Raw genomic sequence first — 16346 nt, forward strand, 5'->3', positions numbered from 1 at the left:
GGAATGCTTCTACATACATGGAATAAGTTATTTTGTGTACATTTTAACAGTTTTATTAACTAGCTGAGCATCTATTATATGACAGCAAGTCAAGTGCCAAATGTGTTTATTCTGCATGTCAAAAACACATTCCTATGTTTTACTGTCCAGATTGTTAAGATCATTTATATGGTATTATTTATTATTTCTTTCTACCACCTTGGCAGCAATCTCAGAGATGCTTTTTCTGTGTCATAGAAATTATGAGCTAGCCAAGTGGGATTGTTTTTCTGCCAAGCCAAGGAAATGGAAGAAAGTTATCAGAAGAAAACTTACTTGAACTTCCTCTATAGCTTCAGGAAAACATCTAAGATGAACAGCACAAAAATTGCCTGCCCTCCAACATATCGATGAGTATAAACTTTTAAAAACATTTATCCACAAACACCACCTTTAACATCTACAAATCAGGCTTTCAACTGTTGTTGAAAAAAGCCAATAGATGGAAGAGTTTCTGTAGGAAGTCTTTTTAGAGGGAAAAGATATGATAAAGCTAGTTTTGTAATCCTAAGAGATTTCTCTCTCTTCCTCTTTCGTCCATCTTGAGATCATCCAAAATTTGTGCTTGTTCTCAGATCAAAATTAAATGAATTCATACATGATTCACGTATAAATAAAAGGATTAGGGATGGGATAAGACCTTCTTCTAAAAAATAATACATTTGAATATCCTGGACACTTGTTCATTCAGATTCTCTTGTATATAAAATCATGATGCCAAAGAAACATTTAGATTTCCGTTTGTGTCTTGCAGTACAGCACTAGTGTGCAGCTCAGGACATTTTTAACACAGGACCTCATTCCCCAATTGTTAGGACTGTAAAATTACTGCTAACTTCAATAGAAATTACTTTGCACAAGAAAAATACCAGACTGGGCCAATTTCTTTCTAACCCAAATTTATCCTATCACAACAAAAGCATCTGACCCATTGAATACTAAATATATGCAAGATTGATGTTTTAAATATAATGAGTTATCTAAGTGCAAATCAATGCATTAAAAACTTTAAGAGCATGACACACACTGATAAATAAGACAGTCAAAACAAATTTTTACCAAAAAAAGAAATGTGCCATTTGTCTGAGAACAAACATGGGAAACTTTAGTCTAAAGGGTTAAGTCCCAAGAAAGTTATAGGCACCTAAATGCAAGAATTTTAAAGTACATCCTTAACCAGAATCATACAACACTAATGTATCTGAGATGTAATGCCTGGTTATATTAAAAAAAACTAATAAAAACTGGAATAACTGAAACTTATGAATGCATAAGACACTGAAGTTTACCAAACTCTCTTTATAAGTTGCATTTACATAGAAAGATTAAATCTTAGTACTTTTTTAAAAGAAGATTTGAATGGCCAATATATGCACATATACAGTAGCTATTCATCAAAAGTGCTAAGATGTTCTAAGCAATATTGAAAGTAGTTCTAGCAATATAGGTCTGGCCCCAATTTTTTGTTTTTAAAGAAGGAGCAGAATTTAAAACCCTAATATGAAAGCATGTTTTCATTTAAGAGAAATAATGTTTACATGTGGCTTATGCCTGCCTGAACAAAAAAGGGGCTGAATCCCTTCTCTATGTAACTGAAGAAAAACAGCCTTTTAAGTACGGTAATTGCCAGAGCTGCCTAGTTTGAGAGAAGGAACTGACAGCTGTGGCCTGTTAGGCTACATGTCTCAGTAGCCTAACAACAGCTATGCCTAAGTAAGGAAGCTATAAAAAGAAGATACTTCTAGAGAGAGAAGGGGAAGAGCGCTCAGATTTCCTCCTAACTCAGGAGACTCATGACCTATTCCCACAATGAAAAGCAAGGAGAAACTGGAAAATTAATTTCCCCACACTAACTCCCAGAATCAATAAGCACTGATGGGAAGCAGGGTTTCTTCAGCAAGTACTAATATTGCTTTTCTGGGGCAGCAAAGACAATTACACAAATCTGATCAATGTCACTTTGCCAAACATTTTCCTGACCAATTGCAACAACTGAACCACTGCTGGGGGTGGAACTGGAAGTGTGTATGATAGGAAAGATTAAATATAATCTCTGCAAAATCATGAGGAAAAGAAGTCCTTTCTCACTTTGCTTAAGAAAGTCTTCTAAGTGTCATTCCTACTGCTCAAAACAACAGGAAATTTGACTGAAACTGATCAGATTCTCCAGATTGGAGAGGAAGGAAAGACTTTGGACAGCAACAGTGGTATGAGCACAATCCAGGGAGAGGACCACAAAACAATCTAAGGAAAGAGGAGACCATCTCCACTCTAAATACCCATAGGGAAATAGCTGAGCCTCCCAATCACACCCATGGAGCAAGGAGAGAGTGAGGATAACTACTCTTGCAGCCCAGCAAAGGAACTTCAAATTGACCACACACTCACCAAACAAGACATACACTGAAGATGTGGGCATCTACAGCAGGATCCAAGTATCGCACTCTGGTGGCAACACCAGCATGCCATTTTCTTCCCTAATTCCTGTCCACCCAAAGCTACAAGGGAGCAACTACACTGGATTTCTTAGTGGTTATCAGGTGCTATACCCGAATATGAGGTTGTCTCCTCTCTCTCTCCCCACCATCACCTCCCAAAATAACTGTCTGCTACATTTTTCAAGACTGTACTTGAAGCTTCCCTTATTTCCTGGGCAGTCACAATAGCATCACATGACAGCGGCCCTTCCTCTAGCAAAGGAGGGTTGGATAATTTACCCCACTAATGACACTCTTCCAGTTGTCTAGGATTCAATGAGGTGAATTCAATGAGGTGACTCTCCCACAAGGGCTCTGAGTGTTGTGTCTGTTGTATTCCTAAACCTCTACCAGTCCTTGGATGACATACAAGTTTAATCTCAAATTAAGTATCCTACTGATGCAGCTCCTTCTCCTAATCCATGTCTCTCTCCTACCTCTTCTCACGCCTTATGCCCCGACCCTTCCTCCTTCTAGCCTCTTTTCCTTTTCACCATCCCAATTCTCTCCCCTCCATCAGAATCAGGACATTGCTTCTGCTGCTCCTGCATATTTCTACATCAAAATGAAACAGACTAAATTTGCCAGTTTCTTCCTTGCTCCTGCTATCACTTGCCTGTGTATTTGGGGAGGGAAGAGGAGGGGAGCAGACAGATTGATGTGAAGCTTTTGTGAGATTATCATGGGAATTTCTAAAATGCAAAAGGCTGGGGAGGAGGAGAAGGACCCAAAATAAGATATGCACATAAATTGCAAAGGAACACAAAACTGTGTACACATTGTATCTTGAGTATATAGTGAGTCTGTAGACACCATTAGCTGCAGAAATGGGCTAACAGTCCTAAGATATCCCCAAGATGATGTTCTCCCCAAAGTAAAGGGCCAGTCACTATGAACAAAAAATGACATCTATAATATATATTCATGTGAACAGAATACACATTCTATTGCAATGCCTTCAGTAAGCTGATGAATAGAGGCCAAGGAAATTTATCTTATATACTCGATAATAAGCTGATTCGTTTATAAGCGAACCCCACCCCCCTCAATATGGAAAATTTTTATAACCCGTTCATAAGCCGACCCTATAAGTCAGGGGTCAGCAAACTTTGGCTCGCAGGCCATCACGATAAGCCGCTGGTGGGCCAAGATGGTTTGTTTACCTCAAGCGTCCGCAGGCATGGAGGTAAACCTAAGTAAACAAAATGTCCCAGTGCGCCAGCTGCTTATCCTGACGGGCCGGGACAGCAACTGGTGGGGAAATTTGGGGGAGAGGAGGGGAGGGAGAGAAGCTGGGAGTCGGGGAGTAACCCCTGTGACCACCCCCCACATGAACCCACCCCTAGCCCAGGACCCCCATATTCTCCCCATCCCACCTTATCTAGGGAGGGCCAGGGGAGGATGTCTCTGGCCTAGCAGGAGCTGCTCCAGCAGGCTGGGCAGGGCAGCTGAAGCCTGCTCCAGCAGGCCAGACCGGGTGGCGCAGCTGCAGCATGTTCCAACAGCCTGGGCCAGGCGCAGCCACAGCCTGCTCTGGGGGGCGGGGCCGAGCGGCACGGCTGCAGCTGCTTCGGAGGCTGGGGGGAGAGCAACGTGGCCAGAAGCGGAGAGACTCTGGCCCCGCCTCTTCCCTGCTGGCTCTCCTTGCTCCCTCTGTTGGGGGGAGGGGCTGTGTCCTACCTCTCCCTCTCTATACCCGTTCATAAGCCGACCCCCTTCTCTGGTGCTGCCCTTTTTTACTAAAAAATTTGGCTTATAAACGAAGATACGGTACTCCCTACCCCTTAGAATGCCACCCCCTAAACTTCCATTGCATTGGATTTTTCAACAACTCAATCAAAACTCAGATGCTGCCAGAAGCACCCTAGCATAAGCCACTGTGAAAAGTGCAAAAAGATACCAAAGGCAGTACTGCTGTTTAAAGGCTTTTCTACACAAGGAGGATTTTGCCAATATAGTAAGGCCGGTAAAACTCTCTAGTGCGGGCACAGCTATATCAGTATAATTGTGCTTCTACTAGTATCTGGCAGAAACTACACTGGGATAAGCACAGTTATATTGCTACAGCTGTGACCCATACTAGAGGGTTTTACCAGCATAGCTAGTGTTTTGGTGAGACAGGCACAGATAACAATCCTCAACAGCCACTTAACTGTGGGTGGCTATCAAGATGACCTCCATTGATCTGACCAACCCATTCTGAAAGACTCACTGCAGGGAAAAATCAAGGTAGTGGCAACTACCATGCTAGAAATAGATCTGAAAAGTCAATCTATTAAGGAATCCCATCTCTGATGACATACCCATAAAAAAGAGTAAGAGGAAAGTGAAAGCTTCCATAATGCCATCAGCCAACTCTCCATATTATACCAGCAGGTATATGGTAATGTATTCCTCATAAGAGTTTATGCTAAGAATAAGTCTTGTTATGCAACTGCCGATTAAATTTTTATTTGCTTAGTTCTTGGAATCTAAGCTTTTTCCATCAGTAACATCCTGTACCAGGGAGTTCCAATGACAAATACACGTTGTGTATGCATTTCCTTTTATCCATTTTAAATCTGCTCTTATAATTTCACTGATTATCCCCTTATTCTTTTATGATTCCTTAACTTCAATCAGGCTGTTGACTGGGGCTCTCTAATACTTATTAACAGGAACAGAGTAGGTTTTTACGCAAGTATCTCAAATTCACAAACATACTTACTTCCCATTACTAACCAATAAGAAAAGTGGTGTGTAATAGTCCAGGACCAAGTACACTGAGACCACCATGACAGGTGTTTGTTCAACCTATTCTTAAAAACCTCCAGTGATGGAGATTCCACCACCTACCTGGGTAACCTGTTCCACTACTTAACTACCCTCATAGTTAGAAAGATTTCCTAATATCAAGCCTAAATCTCCCTTGTTGCAGATTAAGCCAATAACTTTTTGTGTCCTACATTCAAATGGATATGGAGAACAATTGATCACTATCTCTTTGTAATACCCCTTAACATATCTTTCTTCAAGTGTGGTGGCCAGAATGGGACAGAACTCCAGCTGAGAGCTCACTAGTGCCAAGAAGAGCAGAACAGTTACCTTCCATGTCATATGACATGCCTGTCACCCCAAAATGACAATACCTTTTTTCACAACTGCATCACGTTGTTAGCTCATGTTCAATATGTGATTCACTATAAGCCCCACCTCTCTTTCTGAAATACTGCTGCCTAGCCAGATAGTCCCCATTTTATAGTTGTGCATTTGATCTTTTTTCTTCTCAAGTGTAATACTTTGCACTTTTCTTTACTGAATTTCATCTTGTTGATTTCAGATCAATTCTTCAATTTATCAAGATCATTTTGAATGTGCAAGTGCAAGCAACCCCTCCCAGCTTGGTGTCATCCACAATTTTATAAGTGGACTCTTCATTCCATACTCCAAGTCATTAATGAAAATACTAAATACAGTTGTACCAGACAGAACAGACCCCTGCAGTACCCCACTAGATATGGCCTCCAGTTGACAGCAAACTATTGATAACTATTCTGAGTATGGTTTTTCAAGCAGTTGTACAGCCACCTTATAGTAATTTCATCTACAGTCCACATTTCCCTAGTTTGCTTATGAGAATGTCATGAGGGACTGTGTCAAAAGCCTAACCAAAATCATGATCCATCACATCTACTGCTTCTCCCCTCTCCATTCCCCACATCCACTAGGCCTGTAACCCTATCAGCAAAGGAAATTAGGTTGATTTAGCATGATTTGTTCTTGGCAAATCCATGCTGGCTATTACTTTTCAGCCTATTATTCTCTAGGAACTTACAAATTAATTGTTTGATCATTTCTTCCAGTACCTTTTCAGGAACTTAAGTTAGGCTGACTGGTCTATAAATCTCTGGGTCCTCTTTGTTCCTGTTTTTCAAGATAGATACTATGAATTGTTCGACTACTGAGAGCCTCTCACTGGGAAAAGAAAAACAGCCCAACCATAAAGGAATGGTTAAAAAAAAAAAAATACAGGAAGTTGTAATGGAAAACTTAACACACTAGTTATGAACTTAGCACAATAGGCAGAGGACAGATAAATACATGGTTACCTTTTATTCAATACTCAGGCAAAGTACATTCACTTGCAAAAAACCCAGCATATCTGTCCAATTATGTTTTTAAATATTAACATTTTACATGCCTGGTCTGTTAAATGTGTGTATAGAGATTTCACTCAATTTAATAAGGCCACCAGGAACAACATCGGTGTTGTAATGATGCTCACTTTGTAATATGGTAACACTCTAGTAAATAGAAAGTACTGACTATATTCCTTTATAATGTCTCTTCAAATAAAAGCTAACTGTTGTAATGATTGTTTTGTTTCTGGTACACCTCTACCCCGATATAACGTTGTCCTCAGGAGCCAAAAAAATCTTACCGTGTTATAGGTGAAACCGCATTATATCGAACTTGCTTTGATCCGCCGGAGTGCGCAGACCCGCTCCCCTGCAACGCTGCTTTACCTCGCTATATCTGAATTTGTGTTATATCGGGTCACGCTATATCGGGGTAGAGCTGTATTTATATGACACGGTTCTGTAAACTGGTCAAAACTTCCTAAATAAATAGTAGGTACTATGTTTGCCCTTTTCCAGTCCTTCAGGACCTCTCCCGTCCTCCATAAGTTCTCAAAGATAATTACTAATGGTTCTGAGATTACTTCAGCTAGTTCTGTAAGTACCCAAGAGTGAATTTTGTCAGGCCCTGCTGACTTGAATACATCTAATTTATCAAAATATTCTTTAACCCCTTCTTCCCCTATTCTGGAATGTGTTCCTTCCCCTTTGTTGTTAACATTAATTGTGACCAGATACTTAACACAATTAACCTTTTTAGCAGCAAATGAAGCACAACATGCACTGAACATCTCATCCTTCTTAGTGCTGTCCATTAGCAGCTCTCCTTCACCACTAAGTAGTGGATCTACACTTTGTATGTCTCTCTTGTTCCTAATGTATTTACAGATTTGCCAAACATTATTAAGATAGTATGTCTTCAGTATGGGTTACATCATCAGCAAAAAGGTTAATTTAGAAAGTAAAACTGATTTCCATTGAACAAGTACTGAGAACGTTTTCTTCAGAACTTGCTTCAAGATCCTACCCCAGTAAGATTAAGATATGTGATGCCTGACAACTTTTGACAATGAAGTATCTAGAAGTTTACACAGGGATTTTATATTATGCCCTTATAAAACCCAAATACTATACTGATTATGCTCAGTTTTTTGTTCAGCAGTATTTTGCCTGTTGAATAAACAAATCTGTGTTTTCAGTTCACTCATAAAAGCTATCAAAACACAGCTTTTTGGCAATCCATATTTCTCATAGGAAATCTTCAATTAGAGCAGTAATTTTTCTAAATTATTTGATTCAAAGTTTGTGGTGCTACCAGTTTTGAACTTAAAGTGAAGTGATCCATATTCTAACCTTATATTCTGTACCGTTCCTTAAGGCCCATACTGGCTTTGATCTCTTGAGGATTTATGTTCTTCCTCTTGTCTCCATCATGAGACTATAACCTGGGCATTCATTTCTATTGAGATAACACTCTGATTTAGCCTTTTCTGAATGCCAGTGTGGACGGATCCCCTGCTTCAATAGTATACCATCAAGGTGGCAAGTTTCACGATCTCAAACTTTTGCTCCTCAAACTAATCCACACTAAAATAACGTTTTAAAGAACACTTGTTCACTATTTATCACAAACCCGGCAGTAAATCATTGAAGGTCTGTACACTATGACAGGAGACTATGTGCATGCACTGCTTTGTTTACCATGGTTCTTAACATGATTAAGATTTTCTTTTATTCCTTTAGTCTTCTATCACATCAGTTTTTCCATAATATTTCAAATTGATTTCAAATATTTTTTAAAAGATCTCACTTTGCCTCATCTTCTATTCCTTGAATGCAGATTCATTATAAAACACAGACAGGAGTAAGACAAAAGGATAATGCTCATTTTTCTGTTTGTGATATAATCAATTGTTGCAAAAGAAAAATGGAATCTTGATCTCAGTACTTCGAATGTTGAATAAAACTAACAATCATTTATTGTTTTCAAGTGTAAGTTTGTAATTTGTTGTGTATGTTTTTTAGTGTTGACTGGAGATGTAAACACTTAACATAAGCTTGCCACAAGAAAGCTTGACGGGGGTACAGACTGAAGCAAGTTTCACAGAGAAAGGCCAATTTCTCTGTTGAGATGACAGAAGCATCAAAGTTTAGGCTACTTTAAAGACCTAACTCAGCAGAAAAAACAGAAGGTAAGAGCTTCTACAGACACACGAAGTAGGTTATAGATTCTAAGGCCATTATGTAAGGCCCTTTTAACCTGATTAAGAGTTCTTTATGAAGAAGTTTAAATAGTTAGACTTAAGAAAAGACTTCCGTATTTTTCAGTTAGTCCCCATTTCTTAAGTAGGCACCATGAGAGAGCATGCAGTTTAAAAATAAAAATAAAATAAAAATAAAAGCATCAGTTATGGGGGCAATTAGCCTTTTTACTTTCTCTCTAGGTATCTTTAATATGACCACCATCTGATACTTTGCACCTCCCTTATGCATATACTTTTTCGCTTTCCTCCCTCCCCTCCAATGTTCGCAATGGAAGGAATTACACCAAATAGCTACATCTGTGCTCTAGAAGTGGAAGTTGAATTGATTTTTAGTACTAAACATCATCTTATGTTAAGTTAAAGAAGGGTCGTTGCAGTGTAGGGGGCAAAAAAACAATAGAAACAAGACAACCACCTGTTGGGGAATCCTTATAACTTTACATTCTTTAAACCACCTATATAGTTTATTGCTTAGTTTCAAATTCTGTCAAATACCAGTGCTTATATGTCAACTGTGCCCCAAGGCTAAGGAATTCTGCCCGACATTATACAGCTTTGAAATACGTATAAGCTAACATTTTACATTTCCAGATCGTTAGCCAGTTAAAGTATGCACAGAATACACTGCTACGAAATGTTCAGACAGATGCTTTAAAATATCTACGTCCAATGTTATGACCCATTACAGCACTGGTCTGTCTAAACAACTCCCATACAACTTTGTTATTTTTAATCACTAAAAAATACAACTACAGAAGACTTACTTTTGGTGCAATACAGTTAACAAGCATTTGTTTATGGCAAAGAGAAAGCATATTTAAAATATTTATTCTTTTATTGGATACTATTATATTTTTCCCTTCATAGTAAGAGGTAGCTTTTTATATACACTACAGAAACACTCATTTCTTAAGCCTAACATTGAAATTTAAAATGTTATCAGGTAAGATATTTGATGGTGAGCACACTGATGCACATTGATAGTACACATTCATTTATCATCAACAGGCACAGGGTATTGAGATGTGCAAGACATCTGTACTCCAGAATTCTTGGATATCTCAGTACTTTGCCTGGCTGTCCTTTCAGTTATGCAGGGTATAGAATAGGTACACATGATACAAAACCCAGCATTCAGTTTGCAATTGCATGCCCCCTATCCTATCTTAAAATTTCATATATATTACAGCACCCCCTTAAAAAAAAAAAAAAAAAAGTTAAGTTTCCCTAAAGTCAATATGCTCATTTTAAAAGGGTCACTATCAACTTGAAATGTAGTCAACCAAACAAAAAGTTAGAAGTAGTTTCAAATTTTTACTATCACATTTTCCCATTTTTATCCATTATTTTCTCGATTTTTGTCAAATGCACATAGTAATCTGAAAGAAAATAATTGATTTTGTATAATTATACTTTATCTTAGGTGCCACTTGTAATAACTGTAGGTTAAAAAAAGAGAGAGAAGTATGATTTTGAAGTTGACAATATCTCTATGGATTGAAGGGATGTTTCTTACATTTCAATACACTTTTCTTCTGTTTTCTTTCTGTTGTCAATCACAAAGGCCTCCCAACTATTCATTTTCTACTTTAACTATAAAATGAAACCCACCCATTCACAATTTGCTAGATATGTACATTTTTTAATTTGGTTCTCCACCCTATTTGGCCATTCATCCTTGGGTGCCATATTTCAACTTCTCTTCGCCAACTATACAGCAGAGATATCAAGCTTTCTTCAAAGCCACTCCACTGACTAGAAAATAAGATGTTTGTTAGAAAAGTAGATGTGCTTATCCACTTGATTCTGCCTCAATATTTCCATTCTTCATTGGTCAAAAGGTAAAAGACACCAAAGCTATACATTCAGATCTCTTACACAGGTGAACATACACCAAGCCACACAGACAACTCATTTGTATTTTGTGCTTGTTATTCCTTACAAAAATATAATGAAGTTAAAAAGATTTAAATAGGCACAGGATAGTACAGTGATGAGCATGGCACAAAAACTTAGACAAATATGCAAACAGTCAAATTTTCTACTGAATACCAAATTTATTCCATTGATATTCTTGAATATCAGGATATGCATATTGCTTACATTGGCACCAGCTAAGAAGAGTTCTACAGTGCAGTGCTCAGCTCTTCTGGGGATTTGAGTTTTTTTCCTATAAGTAGTCAGATGCTTTACAGAGTTCTGTGGCAGAAATGCCTGCAATTTGCATAAGTTTGCAAGTCTTTAATATTTATACTTTAAATTTAAAATTCTGTTGTGCAATTATGCAAGCATCAGAAAGAAGAAATGACTGGAGATGGCAGGACTGCTATAATATTTACGGCATACACATCTTCTCCAGCAATCTAACTGAGGCAGGTGGAGCCTTTTGCCTCTATGGAGTACCAATGAAGTAAATGGGCTCCTATTGAGCACAAGGGTCCACACACATCAGATTGCAGGACTGAGGCCTAGATTTAGATACATATTAATAATAGTGGCATGAAAGAAACACAATACATTCAAAGCAAATGCGAGAAGTGAATGAGCCACAAACAATGGGACATAGTAACAGCTCTCTCTTTCCAGGCCTGCACTGTTTTGTTGAATGCATAATTTTAGAACTCAGTAAGCCTTTTTAAACAAGATACATCATAGCCCCTTTTAAATTCCCAGCCTAAAATAATTAAACCCCATGTCTTAGAAGCTAGTGTCTCATAGGCCTAACACAATTTTAAGGTAATATTCTGATAGTTGAAATGATACCAAAAGAAAGAGTTTACATTCATGTAAAGATATTAAATACTATCATTTTTCATTTTCTGTAACATCATTCCTGTTTGATTCTTAGTTATTTGAGAGTAGTTTAAATATAGTTAGATTTTTAATTTGATTAATTTCAACTCTAAAAACTACTTTGAACTGGCAGCATTAGTACTTCCCCTACACCCCAATTACCTGAAATAATGTAAAGGTACTTATTCCTTTTTGACATTTCCCTTTAATTAATTAAGGTAAATTTATGTTTTATTAGCCTGTCAATATTTGCATATTTCTAAGAGAATGTAACGGTGGCAGTGAATGTTTATTCCCATATTCTTAACAAGAAATAACTTATTTCTACCCGAGTGGTGAAGACTATTTAATTATAAATTAATATCACCTAAAAAATTTCATCAACACTCCTTATGGCTTATGGAATTTTAAACTGGAACATAAATACAACACAAGTCACATTTTAGTTTTTAATGCGTATTTGAGCACTGACTAGCACTGCTCCATAGCAGTTTTATTCATCAAGCACATCCAACAGGTCAAATAATTTCATTAAGCGGTACTGGAGAGTTTATTCGGGTACATTTGTTCTGTTTCCGAGGCACTACCACAATAAATAATAATTTCAACAATTAGTTTATAAAGATTCCACTACAGTAGTATTTAGATACTGTAGAAGAAATTTCTTTGATCAGATTTAATAGTATTTCCCACATTTAAAAGACCTTTACTAAGCACAACAATGAGACATGAATTACCAGCAAGTTGATCTTGCAAAATCCACACAAACACTTCATAGGTAACTTACACTATGGAGCTGCTGTCTTAGGTTTGAATCTCCCTTTCATAAGAGACCCTGTTTATTCAGCATAGACAGCATTCAATATTAAATACAAGAATAATTATAAACCAATTGTAATGCAAAAAGCAATAGGAAAATATTCAAGAAACAGGCAGTGACTTATACCTGCCTCATGTTTGTCTAACTGGTCTGTTAGCAAGGGGCCCTTTTTTCCTGAAATCTGTTTTAATACAATATCTATTTACTGCTCCTATACTTTTGATAGTATTTGCCCCTCCTTTTAGCAGACTTATTTTGAAAGAACCAAGTATAAATACGCTCAAGAAGTGTGGTGAATTCCCTCCCCCACTCCCAGAGCTATAACCCACAACGGATGAGCTATAACTATGGCCTTGGAAATGCAAGTTCCCCTGCCCCTTTTAACACACCAACATCAATTCAAATTACGAGAGACCTATCCTCTTATACTTAATAAAGACTGAGCCAATGAGCATGTAAGTCTTGGCAGAAACATTTTATTTCCTCTTCTCTAATAGGGATCGCCTTCGCCTCCCATACAGGTCCGGAATGAACTGCAGCAGGGGTAAGTATAAGGATCATCACACCAGTCTTTGGTGGAGGAATAAATCAAACATGGCTTCCCCCTCCATACATTTCCAGAGTTACTCTCTCACTCCTACTGCCATGGAATCCCAGTTCTACCCACAGGGAAGGCAGCAGTAGCAGCCCTCAGATGATTACACCACACACAGTCAGTGCAATGAGGGGTACATGTATACCCACCACCACCATTTAGCGAGTTATTTTAAAGCCTCGAATAGATCTTTCTCCCATTTGTGTGTGTGTGTATAGATTGCACTGATTGATTTTCACCCTGGCAAGGGAGGTGACACCGACAGGCGCCTTATCCCACCCCTTCACATTTTCTCTCGCCTCCTGCAGCAGCGATGAAGGAATTGGGAGGGTGGGACTAGAAAGAGGATGAAGCAGCAACAGCCGGGACTCCAGCTTCGGCATTGCTCCTTTCCGCTCCTCCAACACCCCGGAATCAGAGGCCCAGCCAACACCAGTAATCTTGCTGCAGCCTCCGGCGGGAGGCTGGGCAGACACTGGGGGAAGCCGGAGGTGCATGCAGCGGGGGTCCGAGAGCCACCCGGGGGCGGGAGATGAGCGAGGGGGGCCGGGGAGGTAGGGGAAGCCTCCCCCTCAGCCCAGGAGGAGGCTGGGAGAGCCGGCTAGCGGGGGAGAGCTAGACTCCCGCGAGGGCAGGAGGATCGGGAGACCGGGGGGATAACGCCGTTGGGTGATGGAGAAGCTGGAGGCCACCCCCCTCCCTCGCCTCAGCACCGCGGACCACCCCCGCTGCCAGCCGCTCGCCCTCCCAACGGCAGCGCGCGGGGCCAGGACACAGCATCCCTGCGAGCAAGCGAGGTAACCTCACCGCCGCTCCCGCCTCCAGCCGGGGCCTGCGGTAGCGTGCCCGGGGCCTCCCCCCGCCCCAGGGACACCGGCCGGGCCCGGCCCGCTGACCTGGGCTCTGGCACATCCTCTCGCACAGGAGCCGGGCGAGGAGAGAGGCGGTGGCTCGATGCCCGCGAACGGCGGCAGCCGACAAGACGCAGCGGCAGTAACGGCAGCAGCGGCGGCGGCGGCTCCGGGAATCCTGCGCGGCGGCCCCGCCCCCTCCTCCGGCCAGAACCAGCGCGAAAAATCCCCGCCGCTGATTGGACGCCGCCGCCGCGCGGCCCTTGGAGCGGCTGTTTCAAATCCCCCCGCACGGAACCGCCCGTCTACGCAGCCCCGCGGCCGGGAGCGGGGTCAGGCTCTGCCTCGGGCCGGGCCCTGCCTCGCTAGCCCCTGCGACAGGCGGTAACGGGACCTTGATGGCAAACGGCGGGGGCCTGGAGGATGGCGGGAGGGAAGCTGCCGCAGGGCGGGGTGTGGGGACTCCCCAGACGGGGCGGTGGCGTGTCTTGCCCACCTCATGAGTCACGGCGCAATAGACCCGAGGAGCTGCCCCTGTGAGACCCCCACACGCGTTCACCGCCTGCCAGCCAAAGGCGGAACAATTCCCCTCAGCACCCCATACGCCCCCCCCCCTTCTGAACCCGTCCTGCGCCCTCCAACCGCGCGAGGGGCTGGCCCTGTCCAGGCCGGGCCTCTGCGCGGCGGCTGTGCTGAGTCCCATACTGTTCCCTCTCCACGGCTGGGGGGAGAGAGTCTCGCCCTTTTACATGTTCCTCTCCCTGCCCACGGCTCAGCCTGCCAGGACAGATGCTCTGGCTCCCACCCTAATATTTCCTCCTTTTCTGAATCCTTTTGTAGATCAGTAGGTGTAAACTCTCTGCTGCCTCTCACCCTGGGTTATAAAGTCACTCCATTTCATACCTGAGGCCTTTCCTTTCCCAGGCATTTAGACATCCGTCTACAACGGTGGAGGATTTGGGTGTAAGTAGACGGCATAGTCTCCATCATCGTAATCCAAACAACCTTAACTCTACCTTTTTGGCTTTGTCTCGACTAGGATTTAAAGGTGGGATGTTACGTGTTAGCTAGTCCCTCCCTGTGCTTTAACTTGATCAATTTAACATCTTAAAGGCAGCATGGATTGGCCTGGAGTCTCCCGGAATTGGCATCAATCTCCCAGTGACTATTGACAGCAATCAGGTAGATTTTATTAGGATATTTAAAAAAAAGATTGTTATGTTGGGGGGGGAGCTCCCAGAATAGCTTCAGTCAGAGTTGGCAACCCTACTTGCATACCTTAGACTTTTAAAACACATTAGCTAGGGCTAACATCACCTTTTAAATCCTAGTGTAGACAAGGCCTAACAGTCACAATAACTGCAAAGTGTAAATGAACCCATTCATGGCACAGTTTCTGCTGAGAATGGTACACAAAAACATCATTACCTAACTTTTACTCATACAAAGATTAGAAACATTCTGGCCTTCCATACAACTAATTAAAAAAAATCCAAGACATTTTAACCACTCAGGTTAGATTTCAGATATGACTATCTAAAACATTTCCATATTGCCTATCGCAGTACTACATAAGCACATCTGGGTAGCATTTTTTTCCTTGGGGAGCAAAATAATTCCACCTCTAACTAGATAAATATAATTGGAGACAAAGCTAATCTTGATACGAGATCATAAATATGTCCATTATATCAAAACAGGAACTAATGTTGTAATAAACCATCAAATGTGATGATGCAAAGCACATAATACTCGTTTATCCCAGGTCAAAATTTTCAAACTGTGGTTGCCTCAGTTTAGACACCAAATAAAAGCAACATGAATTTCAAAGGTGCTGAGAGCCCACAGCTCCTATTTAACTCAGTGGGAATTGTAGGTAATTAACATTAGGGATCCTAGTTTGGAAAATTTTGCACAAATTTATATTATTATGTAAAAGGTTGTACACACCTCCCATTAAAGTCTAGGGAAAAAAACATTTAAGAACCACACTGCAGGAATAACTAGGTGAAATTCTGTGCCCTATGTTATATGGAAGGTCAGACTAGATTGGGGTTCTCAGCCTTTTTTGAATCACACCCCACTTCCTATTTATTTATTTATTTTAGTAGGAGGCCTCCTCAAAAATGGGTCTTTCCAATGTAATCTAAATGGAACTGGAATCATTAATGCATTAACTGAAAGAGCTTGGCTTGTTTAGCCTAACCAAAAGGAGTCTGAGGGGAGATATGATTGCTCTCTACACATATATGAGAGGAATAAATACCAGGGTGGGGAGGAACTATTTAAGCTCAGTACCAACGTGGACACAAGAACAAATGGATATAAACTGGCCATCAGGAAGTTTAGACTTGAAATTAGACAAAGGTTTCTAACCATCAGAGGAGTG

At 40.9% G+C, this 16346-nt stretch overlaps 1 protein-coding gene across 3 annotated transcripts in view; it reads right to left on the bottom strand.

The window, feature by feature from the left end:
- Positions 1-14158, bottom strand: part of NSD2 (nuclear receptor binding SET domain protein 2) — a 148742-nt gene extending 134584 nt beyond the window's left edge. For 2 of the 3 annotated variants that reach the window (XM_034770824.1, XM_034770826.1), the window contains exon 1: positions 14003-14157. The gene's annotated coding sequence lies outside the window, so the exon portion shown is untranslated. Of the gene's footprint in view, positions 1-14002 lie in introns of all 3 variants that reach the window. The other variant, XM_034770825.1, reaches the window with a different exon arrangement.
- Between the last annotated feature and the right edge of the window lie 2188 nt (positions 14159-16346).

This window comes from Trachemys scripta, chromosome 5 (genome assembly GCF_013100865.1).
Source record: "Trachemys scripta elegans isolate TJP31775 chromosome 5, CAS_Tse_1.0, whole genome shotgun sequence".
In the NCBI taxonomy this organism is placed as follows: Eukaryota; Metazoa; Chordata; order Testudines; family Emydidae; genus Trachemys; species Trachemys scripta.